General features: G+C 41.1%; 1 protein-coding gene across 1 annotated transcript in view; it reads left to right on the top strand.

The window, feature by feature from the left end:
- Window positions 1–1,233: 1,233 nt before the first annotated feature.
- c1qtnf4 (C1q and TNF related 4) overlaps window positions 1,234–16,727 on the top strand; it is a 50,531-nt gene continuing 35,037 nt past the window's right edge. The window contains exon 1 of the mRNA XM_042489259.1: window positions 1,234–1,281. The gene's annotated coding sequence lies outside the window, so the exon portion shown is untranslated. The remainder of the gene's footprint in view (window positions 1,282–16,727) is intronic.

The raw sequence follows: 16,727 nt of genomic DNA on the forward strand, positions 1-16,727 counted from the left end.
TCAGCCAGTGAAAACCCTCGTGCTGGGATTCACAGCATGCTCTGTCTAATCTGTGTAAAGGCAGCAACAGAAACAGGTTCCGTCCAGCCACATTCTCATGTGATGCCGACCATGTGCATCATTTTTACTTTCTGTGGGTTTGTGGTTCTGAGTGAAAAGTAAACTGTCACATAACTATCTGAGCAGAGTAAACTGGAGCTACTGTCAGTGTGGACATGTCCTGAGCTTTTGGTGGCTTCACACTCCATTACCTTCCCCCAGTCAGAGCAGGCACATGCTGCCAGCCTGCCCATTAGACCTGTTTAGCCTCATTGCGCGGCCGAGCTTCCCACTCTTTTAATTCTATTTCTGTGTGTTGGCCAAAACACAAAGAGCGCGCCAGTTTGCCGAGAAGCGTCCAGGATGCTCGGATGCAACAGAGCGCGGCAGCCTGCCAAACGCCAGCCAAGAAAAGCAAAAGCACAGGAGGGATTTAGTCAAGTGCTCATTTGAATATGAGCGAGCAACAGACTGTGGAATTTGAATGAGATTATAAAGGGAGACGGGGTAGGATGAATTTCAATTTGAGAGCATTACATGTATTCTCTCTATGTCTCTCCCCCGCCTCACCCCCCTCCCTCCCAGAGGTGAGATAATGACTCCCAACAATGAGCAGGAGGGAGGAAGTTGGCAGCGCTGTCGCCACATAGTGAAGCCAAACGGTTATTGTGGCACGGCAGCTCCTCCCCTCCTATTTATCTGTGTGTACACACACACACACACACACACACGCACGTATAGACACACACACGCACGTATACACACACACACACACACACACACACACACACACACACACACACACACAGATCTAATTTAACAGAGAATCTCACCAGCAGCTCCACTGCAGTGGTACGCATTGCACCTCCAAAACCTCATCATATCACAACTCCCCCTTTGGCATAATTATATATATATGTGTGTGTGTGTGTAGGTGGTGATGGTGGGATGGGGTGGGGGTGGGAGGTTGCCTAATACAGCTTCAAAGACAGCAGCAGTTTGAGGGAAGACACTCAAGGAGGGAGAAAGAGGCAGATGGAGAAAAAACAGCGAGTGACGGGGAAAAAGAGCAAGGAGGGTGAGTGAGGAGGGTGGGAGAGAGCAGATTGAGAGAGAGGGGAGGTGGGAGTCGAGAGAGAGGAGAGACAGAATAAAGAAGGAAGGGAGGTTTTCCAACAGCGCTGGAAAGACAGAAGTTTAAGCTCAGCGCTTCACATCCAAGGACAGAAGACATACATACAGGTGAGAAAACTCTTCTTCACCATCTCCATAAGGGGTTGTTATTCCTGCGTTTTGTAATATGATGCTGACATTCAGGTGTGAAGATAAATGCAGAGCGATGAACTTGTGCTAAGCCTTCAGTTGAGAGTGTGCAGGCATGCAGCGTGAACACCAGAGCATCAGTGGGTGTTTTGTTGTGTCCTGAAGGACAAATGTCATGGCAAGAGAAAGAGTCCTGAGTGTGCCGTGTTTGTCCCAACACAACAGAGTCGCATTCCTCATCAACTCTTAACACAAAAAGGGGTGTGACTGTTGCTTTAATGGTAATGGGTGCTTTCCATAAGTGTTGCATGAGTGGAGAAGCTCTATACTCTGTGTGTGTGTGTGTGTGTGTGTGTGTGTGTGTGTGTGTGTGTGTGCGCGCGTGTGTTCAGCAGTCGTGCCGCGTCTGAGCAGCATGCATTATTTATCTGCACTGATCTCCAGAAGCAGCGATATCTCTACCAGGGGGGCAGAGGGAGGAATGTATATACTGTAGTGTGTTAATATGATATGTGACAGCTGCAGTGATACCATGAGCTGTGTGTGAGAGGAGAGCAAAGAGACAACCTGCATCTGCTCTATGTTTCAGCTGTGCAACACTTGCTTTGTCTTGTTTGTAACATCCTGCCACAGTGGGTTGCAGCGTGTGCATGGATATCCTATGGTTTATTTATCTGTGATTATCCGTGGTGGAGATAGCGGAGCGCCCCACGGAAGCAGGAGATGGTGAAGAACACTGAGCTGATGAGATCTCTCTTATCTTAGATAGGTTTTTCACTCTCGGGAGGTTGACTCCTTTTGTCTGCAGATACAGCATCTTAATCCACATCAGTGTAACACACGGTGGCTGCACGCAACAGATTCTCATCTGACTTAGAGTGTGTGCAGATTACACATTTGTAAAGGAGCATATGTTATTTACAGCATCTGCGTGTGTGTGTGTGTGTGTGTGTGTGCGCGCGCGCGTCCAGCTGCTTCTACCCAGTTTTACTGAAGTCTGAAGGTAGCTCCTGATGTGGAGGGCAAACAAAGAGAGCAGCAGCTATTTTGGCACCATATCTAGATCGCACATCATCCACACACTCTCACAACACACACTTTAACCCTTGAAAGGCAGAGTGACTTTATTATTCTTGTGCTGCGTTCAGATGCCTTTTCATATTTAGAGCTGTGAACCCTGAGCAAATTGGTGCAGTTTCTTTCAAAAACATGGGCAAAGGGCAATGAGCAGCTTGGCAATAAAAGCATCACATATTGTAAGAAATTAGTAGATTCAGAAAATTACTTTTTATAAAAGGTAGGGAAAACATCTAGGGGAAAAACAAAAAGGCTAGGGGAAAAACAACATTTATAATTATCATGATTACATATTAAAAATTATGTTTCAAAAATTATTATAATTTGTTTCAAGGGTATTTCCGTGTTTTTAAATGTTCTGGGTTTTTTTTGTTTGGTTTTTTTTTTTTAGATTTCTTGCTAACTTTTGAGTAATATCTTTTTTGTTTCTCATTGTCTTTTCCCCATATTTCTGAAAGAAATCAAGCCCATTTGCTCAGGTTTTTAAAGGGTTAATGACAATTAAAGGAATGTTGCACTGACAAACTGTGAAGGCTGTGAAGGTGGTTCAGGGATGTTTTGTGCTTGCTGCTTGAAGGAAGATTGCAGCTTGGATTTACAGTTTAAGGGACTCAGTGAAAATAAAGCTCCAAATAATTATAAAAACTATTTTAAAAAAAAAGTTGTATATTTTTGTCAAAGTTCAGCTTAATAAACAGATTTCATGTGTCACTGGTTACCGCAGTTAATTTAATATTATTTTTTGTTATCATTTTGACCTCCAACAAAAAATGAAAAAAAAAGAGATAATCAAGATTAAACAGTCATTGTATCGCATTCTGTTTTGCCAGGATGCTCTTGTTTTGTCTTGGGTTTGTGTGTTTGGCCCTTCTTCTAAAGCCTTAAGGCCCCCTCAGCCAGCCTGTGGCATGTTAAGTTCAACTCAAGCATGTTTTTTTGGATCTTATCGCATATTGGTTTCTTTTCTTCTTCTTCTTTTATTTTTTAAGCTTTCTTCTATGAATTTATGCTGTTCCACTGTCAGGTCAAAGCCCAGTGTGGGAACTATGGAGCATGTGCAGAACACCTGGGCCAGTTCAGGTCTGGTTGAGGCGTACACATGAAAGAGTAGATCAACTCCCAACTGCATCATCTGGGTGTGTTAGTCTGACTTTGGGAAATACAACTTAGTACAATTTCAGTCAGACTCTCAAACCCAATTCTCTGGTTGGAATCACACCATACGTAGATATCGAACCCAAACCAGTAATAACTGTGCAGGTCATCTGTGATCTTAATGCCATTCGATTCTGTCATGATCATATTTTGCCAAACACAGACATCATGATAATATTAGTCCCCTGGGAATCTTGGTGATGCTACTCATGCACACACAAACTGATCGGATCGGGAGCAATTTGGGGTTCAGTATCTTGTCCGACATGCAGACTGGAGGGCCTGGGATCTGACTGCCAATCTTCCATTTAGTGGCAATAAATAGAGTTCAGTCAGACAACTCACATTTGAAATATTTATTAGAGCAGCAAAACATGATTAGAATATGGCGTCTAGGCTCTGACCTCATCACTCCCCGTACATATGTTTCCATAGAGATATTGGGGAGTGATGAGCAAACATCTTAAAACCCTCGTTGGAGCCCACAGGTGGATGCTGGGGTGGCAACAGGTCTGAAAGATCATGCAGTACTATGCAGGGCAGCGGTGGCATGTCAGGCAGTGGGAGAGTTGGGAGATTTTTGCAGTTTAAATAGACCGCCATAATGACAGAGTGTGTTTGGTAAATGACTGCAGAGCGTAAGGCGTGTCACATGTATATCGGTGCAGCTCGAGTTGACAGCATTTTCAGGTACAGGAGGCTCACCTCGCTGCACAACATGGAGACCCATTCACAGACAAAGCCAGCTGAAATCCACCAGAAGAGTGAAATCTGGAAAGATGATGAGATGGAGAACATGTAATGATGTATGGCAGATTCAGTTATGGTATTTTAATCCACATTTTAAGACTGGAAAAACTTAGAGGATAATGCTGTGCTCTCACAGTGCTGTGTAGTGTTTCTGTGTTGTGTTGACTAGATCTACAAATGACTGTGTGCATCATAACCACAGGATAATGTCAGTCAAATTGAGTAATACACAGACTTAGCTTATCCCATGAAACACAGATGACTCTGTGTGTGTGTGTATGTGTGTGTGTGTGTGTGTGTCACATCATACAGTAATATTGGTCCCATGTTAATGGAGCTTTTGCTGTTCCTGACCAGTGTAAAGCTGGAACTAGACCTTGAGATTACCAAAGCATAAAAAGATGAGAAGTCAAAAGTCTGACAGCAGCACATATTGGTGACATCGTAAATACAGCGGAAATAGAAAAAGAAGACATGATTTATTAATCCCTCCTTGCTCTTCATTATTTCTTGGCTTGAAATCAACATGCACACAGGCACACACACACATGTATTATGGAGAGCTTTGAGAATGAGGGGCCTGCCTCACTGGATGAAGCACTGGACTGTTGGGCTCTGGTGCCTTGCTGGAACCCAGGAAGAAAACTGACACCTCTTCAGCTGTAAGTCCTCACTCCGTATTTGTGGACTTAAACCTGGGACCTTTTATAGCAGGTAGACTATGATTAGAGTCACGCAGCAAGAAAGAAATGAAAAGAAATGTTTTCATCAAACACTGTCATGAAGGTGAGTACAAAGAAACGAGTCTAATGTGTCAAAGCCAGCCCAGGCAAACAAAGTGACTTCAGTGATTTGTTGACCGAAATGAGGTACATAAGCTTGAAAGCAATAGCATGAAGCAAGTCTGGCAACTGAGAGAGGAAAAGGGGCTGGTATATGTGCTGCATTGCTCAAGAGGAAACATCAGAACAGGTGAGCAGGTGAATGAGAGTCAGGTGACTGGGACTGAGGGCTTCTGGCAGACTGGTATAGAATGGCAATGAAGGTGTCTGACAGAGTGGAAATGGGGCTGGAGGAATAATCTTTTCAAGTTATGCAAAATATATGCAGGAAAAGCAAAGAATCACAGCATGTTTCTTCAGCTTAAACAAACTTCTGCATATAACAAAGGAAACCTCACAGAGTGTTTGATACTTAAAACATGTTTTTGTTGGAGTCCTGAAAGTAATGAAGGTGACAAAATGTGAGAAGAAAGCACACACTGCCTTTGCTCAGGCCACGGCCATCTTGCTCACATCTTATCAAAAAGACACAGGGCAGCGACCCTGCTCACATATTCAGCACCACATATCCCCTTGAAAAAACTATTATCCAAGTCGAGTCTCTGGTGCTCTTAGTCTCTGGAGTTTCATGTTAAAGTTTTTCATTTGTTTTAAATTGGAAAAAGATCACTCTGCTGTTCACTGCTGCCTCTGTGACTGTTAGTTTCCCCAGAGGGAATTTCTCGGATGAGAATTTCTAGGGTTGAGTCACTGTAAGTTAACTGATAAAGTAAATAAGTGTTAATAATATGTGTCAATAAGAGTAAATAGGAAGAATCTGATTTCTGTTTCATGCTGCAATTATTTTTAGTTCTGCTTCAAGTAATGCGAAAAGTAATGCACCCAAATTTGTATATATCCCACGTAATCATGAGCCAGTAATTCATGCACATCCCAATTATTTTGGCAGTACCTTGCAGAAACACAAAGGATTAATCAAACAAAACAAAAAATTGACTTCTAAGTAAGATCTATATTTCCAACATATTCTCATCCCAAGTCATCGTATGTCTCAACTTTGCAGTGGACCTCCACATCTACATATTCTGCCCTGATTATCCTTATGCATCTGCTCTTCACTTTCCAGGATGCCGCTACCATGATGTCAACACAAGCACATGGTAGGATTACGCCGCATGTGGTTAGGTTTAGACAACACAAGCACATGGCAACCAACACTGCGAAGTCAACAAAAGCTAATGCTGGTACTGATGGCTAAGATTTAGGAGGCATATAGTAAGGTGAAAAAAAACCCATCACATTCAGACAAGGAGCAAACACTGGACTGAAAGTGCCATCAAACCCTGTGGGAGGGTTTGATGGCACACTCACACTTCTTATATTGTGTTGTTATCGGCAGCATTTCAACCTGCAGCCATTCTGCCGTGTGTCAAGCACATGCGACAGGTTCTGTCTGGCCATGTTTTCAGCTGTCACATATTCAGCAGCATCTTATGGGGACGCAAAAGTTCAAACACAGCCCGTTTCAAAAAGGTGGCTTGTGGCATTGGGATCTTACATCGAAAGCCCTGTCGAAGCGGTGGTATTGGATGACTTAAGAATGGGAATGGGCTGGTGTTTCATGATTACAAGAAAAATATGAAATTAATAATATATCATAATTACGAAGCGAGGGGGCACATTGTATGTATTTTCAATTTGCACATAAAAATACCTAAGCAGAAATGCTTTGGTTAAAAAAAAAAAATTTCTTTAGAGGGTGTGGAAAACTTGGCATATTGATCAAAGGTATATACAACTCAGTGCAATGGAAACAGACCCAGCAACTATAGAATGACGTTAAGTTACTGTTATGACATTGGCACAGCAAGCTTTTTCTGTTGTCCCTGAATGGCGTTTAAATTTGGTTAAAATTCACATTAACTGAAATGGAAACCTGACTGGTGGTTTAATCTCTGAAAAACTTGTTAGCTGTAGAGATAATACTTGCACAACGGTTGCAAAGAGTATTAAAATGTAAGGATAGTTTCTTAGCAACAACAAAGATGTTGTTACAGTTCACATTATTGAAGAGTTAAGAGGAGAGATCATAAGTTGAAGGCATCATGATTGTGTGTCAAGTCAGCACACACTGCTGACGTTGTTGTATTAATGAGGCGGTGGCTGTAACAGTACAACTGGCAGTATGTTTCAAATAAAACTGAATGTGGGCCATTTGCAAAGGCAGTTTAGCTGCTGTCGAATACACCTCTGCAAGCAACAACCAGAATACTCAAAGCAGATGGAGGTCTGTTCGCTCTGAGCTTGCCAATTCTTAAAACCACAACATGCATCCCACACAGGACACAGAAAACAACCACAAGAAATTATTAACCAAATGCAGGTGTAGGTGTGTGTGTGTGTGTGTATGTGTGTGTGTGTGTGTGTGTGTGTGTGTGTGTGTGTGTGCGCACTGAACAGTTTGTGCAAAATAGAGTATGATGGGAGGACTACAGAACAAGAGATGCACTCTGATTATTTTTAAGCATTCACTTCACACATCAAGGTTTGGATTACTTTTCTAAACGAGTCATAAAATAAGCCGTGAGCAGAGGAACATGACTGTATCACAGCAGAGGATGTCTTTGACTTATATGAGGAGTCATCATCTGATAATCCCTGTGTTGCAGCACTGATCTGCCTCCTGCAATATCATGAAAATCTCACACAACCAAACCTGAACCCTCCTTTCTATGTATTAAAACCTTCACTGCGACCTAAACCTCCCTATTGTTCTAAAGCAAAAAAAATCCTCAGGGGATTCTTCCACTCAGTGTTATAATGCATCATCACTCTTTGATGATCAGCGCAGTCTGTTAATTAAAATGAGGTTGTGAACTTATATTTCCAGCAGAACGAGAAAGGGTGTGAATTAGCTTCTTTGTTTCAGCTCTCAATAATAAAGGTATGAAAGGTGAGAAATGAACTCCTGACTAAACTCATTTTGTGACTTCAGTTAATTACAGAGGTGGAAATTATGACGCAAAGGAGCGGCGGCTCTACTCCAAGCTGCCTCCAGATGTCTGAGCTCCTCACCCTATCTCTAAGGCTGAGCCCAGCTACCCTACAGAGGGAACCAATTTCAGCTGTTTGTATGTGCAATCTCACTCTTTCTGTAACAACCCAAAGCTCATGACCATAGGTGAGGGTGCAGACGTAAAGTGTCTGGTAAATTGAGACTGTTAGATTTCAGCACAGTGCCTGCATCGCTGCTGCTGCTACACCAAACCGCCAGGCCATCTCATGCTCCATTTTACCCTCACTTGTGAATGAGACGGAGACAAACATAAAGAGCAGTCGCAGAAGGACACTTAGTGTGTAATATGTTGATGCAGTAGTCCGCTTCAAAGTGGCATTATGTGAGGATGTGGGATGAGCACGTGTTGGAAAAAGCCATGAAGGTCTGTACAGATTTTCATGGTTGAGGATGAATCCCTTCATCATAAGTCAAAACTTTTGTTTGTCCCATACTTTATGACTAAAAATCTGCAAAACTAGTGACATTCCCATCAGCCTCAGCTGTTAGCATGCTGATGTTAGCATGTGAAGCTTAAAGCAGCTCCAGTACAAAAGCTACTGACTCAGTCAGTGACACAAACACTCGTTGATCTTGAGGATTTAACATTTGTTTGTGTACTGAACTCCTCCAGTTAATTAGAAAAGCTGAAATAGTACAGGGGAGAATTTTATGAGTGAGAGCGATAAAACCAGATTACTTTTAAACACTAAATGGATTAACCATAAATGACTGGAAAGATCTGTCTCTGTTTCTCCTTGCATGAATTTCCCCTTGTAAGGTTGTTGAAAACTAAAATGGCGGCTCTAGAAAGAAGCACTTTGATTATGAGGAACTGACACCAAAACCTGACATATACCGTTGAAATTTGAGATCATAGAAACTTGTCCTGCTGAGTTGGAAATATCGCATTTCAACAATTCACCTGTTTTCCTGTATTTGTTTGTTTGGTTATCCAGCAAAACAAAAAAAAAACACCCAGAGTCAGGCAATACAAAATGCCAAGATAATTCACTTATGTTATGTTACTTGTTGTTTAAATCATGCAGTGTGATTTTTTTTCTGCAACGCTACATTCACATTTGAATCCCAAACTATGACTCGCATTTGTGGCCGTCATAATGACACACACATAATGAACCCAGGTTGCAGCCGCGCTTGCCTCACTTCAGTCACTGTCACCCCTGTTTCCTGGCATGACACCAGGTTGTTGCCAAGCTGTTACTCTCTCTTACTCTCTCTCTGTGTCTCCTTCTGTCTGCCTGCAGTCAGAGAGGGATGAGTTGACAAGACTGAGATAGCAAGTCTGTCTGCTCCAGGTTTGCTTTGTACCCAGACTATGGCAGTAGAAAGAAGATGTTTACAGGACAGATTAGAGGTCATGGAAATGGATCTTCCTCTGTTGTTTGCTTCAGCTGACAAGCCTGGCTTACACCTCAAAATCTTTCTTTTTTGTATTCCTCCTTTCTGTGGTTCTCTCCATCCATCCGGTCCCCAGGCTGGTCCTATATCTACAGCCTAGCAAGCAGCTGACAGCACGGTGACAAGTGTAGAGGATGGGAGGAAGAGAGGCAGTGGGGGGAGGGAGGGAAGGAAGAAAGAGGGACTAATGAGAGGGACAGCAGCAGCAGCAGCAGGGGTCTGTCACTGCACCTCCAGATAACAGCCCCCCGACTCTCTTTAATATCTTGTCCCAGGTGACCAGGTCGCTCCATCTCCAGCTTGTAACAGTGAGGTAGGGGTAGGAGTGCTTATTAGCCACTCGTGCGTTTTTTCTTTTATCCTTTGTGCACTTGTAAAGGGAGGAGGCGGAGAAGCAGGGGAGGGTGGTGACAGACTTTACGTGGATCGAAAAGCCAAAAGCAGAATTGAAAGAAAATCCAATAATGAGTAAGGATGGGAGGGTGAAATTATTTATTTTAGAGTGTTACTGGTCTCAACCCAACACGCTTGTTCCCTTCCAGCTGTGTGTGCACGAGGAGCTGCAGGAGGCAGCAACAGGAAAAGATACACACCACCTGTTTTGTTCACATTTACATATAAATGTTAAGTGTTTGGATTATACAATAGAATATTTCAAACAGTGAAATCTATGAAGAGCAGTGTTCATTCTTAAAACAGCAAAGCCCATGATTTCACATGTGAAATGTCCAAAACCCACATGTACATATATGTGCATTTATGTGTGAAGCATATTTCAACTGTAATATAAACAATTTGAAAGCTGAGCAAATTGGCTTCATTTTTCCTTTCAAAAATGTGGGAAGAAGGCAATGAGCAGTGCAAGAGGAAATGACCTAAATACATGCAAAAAAAAAGTACAAAAAATAACTGAAAATTATTTTTTTTAAAAGAAAGGAAAAAAATAAAACAAGATTTAGTGCTTAAAAATAGAATAATTTTGTAATATTATTTTAAATATGTAAATACAATAATTATAAATGTAGTTTTTCCCTAGCTTTTTAAATCTATTTTTTAAATCTACTAATTTCTTTAAATTTTTGGAACATTTCTTGTTAAGTTGCTCACTGTCTTTTTCCCTGTGTATTTGAAGGAAATAGCACCAATTTGGTTAGGGTTCAAGTCACATGCTGTTCTGTGAGACTTTGTTTATCATACAGATATATTTTATTCCATGCACATTACGTTTCAAATATATTACTTTACTGTCAGACATAGTGATTTTAAATATGCTCTACTAAACTGCTGAGCAGAATGTTGTACATCAATACATTACATAAATATGTAATTCTGTAGCTGTAGATGTAAACTGACACTGATAGCAACGTGCAGATCTATGATGATTCTATTACTCATAGCTCTAAGATCTATGCAGCTTCATAGCCAGATGTATTATTATTTCATTAGATATAAATAAACACAATATCCACAGAGGTCACAAGGTGAACTGGATGTAAAGCAGTGAGTTTGAAAATAAAACAAAATGGACTTCATGTTGTAACTTCCACTGCAAGAAACAGAGCTTGTGACTAAGTGCTTTTGTCTATTATTGTTGGACACCAAACCATCAATATGCTCCTCCACTCTCCTTATTATCTTGGCAGCTGTGCTTGTTGTGACTCAGCAGGTAGGGCAGGTTGTCTGGATCCCAATGGTAGCTCTACTGCTATCAATATGTGTGTGTGTGTGTGTGTGTGTGTGTGTGTGTGTGTGTGTGTGTGTGTGTGTGTGTGTGCGCGCGTGTGTTTATTGGTGATGGAAAGGCAAATTGTGAAGTGTTTTAGATAAAAGCAGCATAAAAATGTAGTCCATGAGTATCTGATCCCCAGACAGCCACAACACGCATTGATGCAATACATTTATTCTGTAAACAGTCAAATTACTTACATAATGTTAACTTGTGTGAAATGTGGGTCCCTGCTGGTACCATCTCATCTTCAATTAACTGGTTCCTCAAACCAAGTTATTGACTGTTTCTAAGTGCTTTATCGAGGGGAACTGGACTTGCTTAAATTTCGTGAAGATGAGGTGAAACATCTTCCATGTGCCTGGTAGTGCATACAGTTAATCTAGAGATAACGTGCAGATTTTTTTTTTGATTTGGAGGGATAGATTGTTGCTGCCAATGCTGGAATAGTATCAGGTTGTCAGGTTGAAGGGGTGTGCAAGCGCATCTGGATTTGTAGAACAGCCAAAAGGAACGCCCTCTGACATGACCTGTGATTGGTCAAAGTCTCCTGTCACAGAAATGTCAGAGAGAAAATGCGGCCAACAGTCCCTAAGGGTTAATGCAAAGACTAAGTTCCATGACTTAATTATATCAACCATCTGTGGTACAGTTAACATAGACTTTCTGGCTCAGCTGTTTTTAACCAAACCACTGTTTCTTTCTTTTACTTTCTTTATTTATCCATACTCTCGCTGTCTTTGTGCTGCTGCAAAAAACAACTTTCCCCTCTGAGGATCAATAAAAGCTGATCCTATTTTAACACACTACAGAGAAACAGAGTCTTTCAGAGTGTCCTGCCTGTCTCAGTTGGTGCAGGGGGCACTAATGGTGTCTGTATGTCCATGTATTCTCTGGAGCAGTGTGACATGTGAACACAAAATGGAGCCTCCATGGGTTTTATGCAAGACAGGTCCCTGACTGAAATCCCAGTCATCTCTCCAAAATCTTTTTAAGGATGACATATTTTAGTCAGCACAGAAAACACAGATCTAAGTCCTAATCCTCTTTTTTTTCCACAGTTTGTCCCAGACAAAACATTACAACTGCTCTTTTAATAAGAGAGTTATCCTTTGTAGATCTAGCTTTCAAAAACTAAGACAGTGTGAAGTAAAAGCATTAAATATTTATAAATAAAAACTTTCAAGAGCCACAAAAATTATTTCGGAGTCCAGGTGTTCGCTATCAGTTCCCCCGCCCAGAAACATTAGACTCATCTGGGCTTTTGTCTGCACTACACTATAAATAATTTCACTGTAAAATAAATAGCTGGCAGCACAGACACCAGCAATATACAGTCATTTTACAGTCCTCATAATGTGAAATGAATCTACAACCTATTGCTGCAAAAACAGAGATACATTATACATCTGTATTTCTACAGTATACAGTAAAATACTGGCAGCTCACACACCAGCAGTACACCGTTATATTACAGTATCCAAACTGTTTGTTTTCACAGTTTATTATTGTAAAAATGAAACGCACCATATTTCTGTGTCAGCCACAGGGCTAAATGTGAAAATATTCCAGTAGGCTAATGCTCTGTTTTACTGCTGCCTCCCTCTGCTGATGCTGCCTCTTTGTGATTCATTACTGGGTTAACGAGAATGTCGTTCCTCAGTTGCAGACTATTATATCAATGTTACTGAAATAAACTGACAAAAAAATGCTCATAAATGGGCTAATTGAGATATTTAAATCTCCTCTATGATAAATGACATTTTAAATGTAGATAGACAGCCTGTTGAGCATCAGTTTGATATCAAAGATTCTTTGCAATATGAACAAGATACTGACAAAAAAAATGTAATTACAGTCTAATTTATAGACCCATCAATGTTGATGGAGCAGGTCTTGTTGATGTGTGTCCTCTAAATTGTGCGTCCTCCTCAGGAAAAATCTGTCCAAATCTCTGAAGTCCATTGGCAGTTATTATTTCCATATATTTTTCTAAAAGCAAATTGACTGAGAAACAAAAAGCACCAGCCTAAGACAAGGCTGGTGCAAGATTAACACAAGACTAACTTTAAATCAAACTTCTGACAGAGCTCCAAATTCTCCATTCAACACAATGTTTCCAGTGTCCTGTCATTTAAAACAGCAGCATGCTGTTAAGGGCCTCCATCCTGTTGCTACCTGTTCAGGTGGAGCAGCTCACAATGCATTGCTAACTATAGCACCAAACTGTTTTACAGGATCGCAGTATTTTATTGTTGGAGATTGGCTGTAAATTAACAGCATTTGCATACAGTGTGGGGATGATAACAATCAATCAACGATCGTTTTTTTCGCTCATATTAATTGAACATGTGAAATTGAATAGATCAATCGATAGGCTATGTAATGTCAAAATGTATGCAATATGTTACTGTGAGCTTTGATAGATTAAAAAATAGATTTTGTATTGTTTGAAATAAGCAGAATTTTTGTGTTTCTTTTCAAATAACGATTAATTGATTAATCAATTGTTAATTTCACCAATAATTAGTTAAGTTGCGATTTGCAACCCTAGTCTGCACACATGCCTGATTATGTTTGCAAAACAAATGTCAGTGGGGATGGACTCTAAAGTCAATCCTTATTCAAAAAATGGATATAACCTATCACCAAGCTCAACACTTTGATGCTCATTCAATATGTATATTTTGATATTAACTTACAGTCAGAGGTGTGAACTTTTAGATCCCTCCTCCCTCAGAGGCCTTAGCTTTGATTTGGTCCTTAGGGAGGTGGCCACAGAGCATCAGTCACACCCTGCAGCCTTCATGGAGAACACAACACCAGTACTGATCATTATGAAAACCTTTATGTGCTTGTATTTTTCCATAAACACGTGAGCCAATTTTTTTTTTTTTTATGTGTGTTTCACATTAAATCGATTGGTGGAAGTGAAAGAAAGTGCTGCTTTTGTGTGTTTTCTAATCAGCCCTGGAAAGTTTTTGAGTAGGAATCAGTCACTCACCCATTGCAGAGAATCAGGTAAAACTTTTATTCTATTTCAAACTCTCAATGCTCAATAGATTGAGAGGCCACTGACATCTGCTGGGGGGATTGTGCTCGTATCATGTGTGTCCTACACGTTCTCAGCTATATCGACTTTTATATCCAATCCGTGATTAATGAGTATGGTGTAAGGGTAGCATCAACCCAAAAATGTACAAGAGATAAAGTAAAGAGGAAAAGTTTGTAAAAAACAACCAATGTTCAATAATCAAAGAGAAAGAAATCCACTGCAGATCTTTTTCTGTCACCCATGATAGCAGCAACTTCTCTCTCTCTCTCTCTCTCTCTCTCCCTCTCTCTCTCTCTCTCTCTCTCTCTCTCTCTCGTTACTGTATAATATGAATCAAGGTCAGATGAGAAATTGCTGAAATGCATTCTAAAAAAAATACATAATCACACACCCATACAGAGGTGGGTGGCTGAGGGGAGAAACAAGGTTGAAGAAAAACACAGTGTTCAGTGGCTTTTTCTTTAGTCTGCACTCCAGAAAATTGGATCTGAAATGAAATAAAGAGATCAAAGTGATGTATTTCAGCTTTAAATCGAAGGTTTTTTTGCAGGACTGAGGCCATATTTTTCCTACCCCAGTGAAGCAATGTATCACTGTATATTGGCAGCCACTGAGTATAATAGTAGTTCTATAGTTTATAGTTTATAGTTACCTCCACTGCAGACAGGAGTCTCTCCTCACAGAGACAGTGACTGGCTAACTTAACAGTGCAACGCAGAGTGAATGTGCATCAGCAGGTCTGTTCTCTATATGTCTGGTGTATGAATTCTCCAGTCACATCTCCCATCGTGTCCAGACCCTAACTCACTCCCTCTGCCTCTCCATGCAGTTCTTTTACTCATACAAGTGAAGTTATTAGTAACTACCAACACATTCTCATCCCAAATCATCATAGGTTTTTGCTTTGCAGTGGACTTCTGCATCTACGTATTATGTTTAAGGTATCCTACTGTGTCTAGTATATCTATGGTGCTACCATGATGTCAACACAAGCACACGGTGGGATAACGCTGCATGTGGTTGTGTTTAGGCAAAAACAGCACATGGCAATCAACAAATGCAGGGACATCAACAAATGAGCATGCTGGCACAGATGGTTAGATTTAGGGGAGGGAGGCACATGGTAAGGTTTAATTCAATTCAATTTCAAATTCAGAGCCCATTATTTCAAATCTCAGAGGGCTTTACAGCATAGACATCCTTCTGAACTTGCACCCTCACAGCAACAAAGGAAAAAGTCTTCCCCAAAAACCCTTTAACATGTCAAAAACAAAAAAAGGTAGAAACCTCAAAAAGAGTGACTGAGGAGGGAAGTAAACACTGGACTCTTGCATGAAAGTCTGCGGTTGTTGGATCCATCCACCAACCTCCCACCTGCCTTGTAGGGATCTTCATACTTCGTATACCAGCACATTTCACCCTGATGCAGTGAAGCAGCATATCATACAAATGGGACAGGTTCTGTCTGGCCACATTTTTACTGACGCCGCCCATCAGCTTATCAGGCTACCGCAGCAGATGCCGTCTGGCCTTCTGCCATGTCTAACAACACCCCGACTGATTCTGTCCAGCCACTTTCTCACCTGACAACATCCAGCGGCGTTTCACGTGGATGCACAAGGTGACTTTTGCGATCTTAGGCCAAAACCACAGACAAAAGTGTCTAGAATGAGAACAGGCTGATGTGACGAGGCAAATACAATGCTTGACTTGTATTTGCTTCGTCTTGCCTTGCCAAGTCAAGTCAAAAGCACTTGTAATGCTTTTGACTTGACTTGATTTGATACTTTATCATGAAAATATTAACTGTAGCAACTTTAAAGGGAAAAGTGCCTTATGTTTGAAACTTTTTAGCCAATATAGACATGAGCACAAGCAAGACCACATTTCAACATCACAGCCTGACATTTTCTGACAACACTGCAGAGTCCAAGAGAGAAAAAGTGGATACTTCATCAGAAATAACTCCCTGGAATCACTGTTTGACAGAGGAGAAGAGAGATTTTGCCGTAATCTGCATTTACTTGCCTGATGATGGCTTAACAAATAAAGAGGGATGGCAAAGCATTGTCATGAATAAGCAAAAAGTCAGTTTGCATGGCCTGCAGCTTCTCATGGTGTTGCTTATTCATATGGTTTGATAAGCAGCTGAAGACAAAGTGTCAGAGGCAGTGATTATTTTCTCATCAAGATCAAACTTCTCTCCTCTCAGCAGCCGAGCATTTGGACCTGCTCACACTGATTTTGTGTCTGTGAAGCTTTCAAGGCTGTGTGCAGCAGTTCTAACAAAAGTCATTTTCAAAGGCACTTTGACTGAGAAGGCAGTGGGAGAGGAGGAAGCAGCAGCCCTCCTGCTTTTGTTGTATGGAGATGGGGGTGGTTGGCCTCGAGCTCAAGCTTCAC

Source organism: Plectropomus leopardus, chromosome 1 (assembly GCF_008729295.1).
Source record: "Plectropomus leopardus isolate mb chromosome 1, YSFRI_Pleo_2.0, whole genome shotgun sequence".
Taxonomy (NCBI): Eukaryota; Metazoa; Chordata; class Actinopteri; order Perciformes; family Serranidae; genus Plectropomus; species Plectropomus leopardus.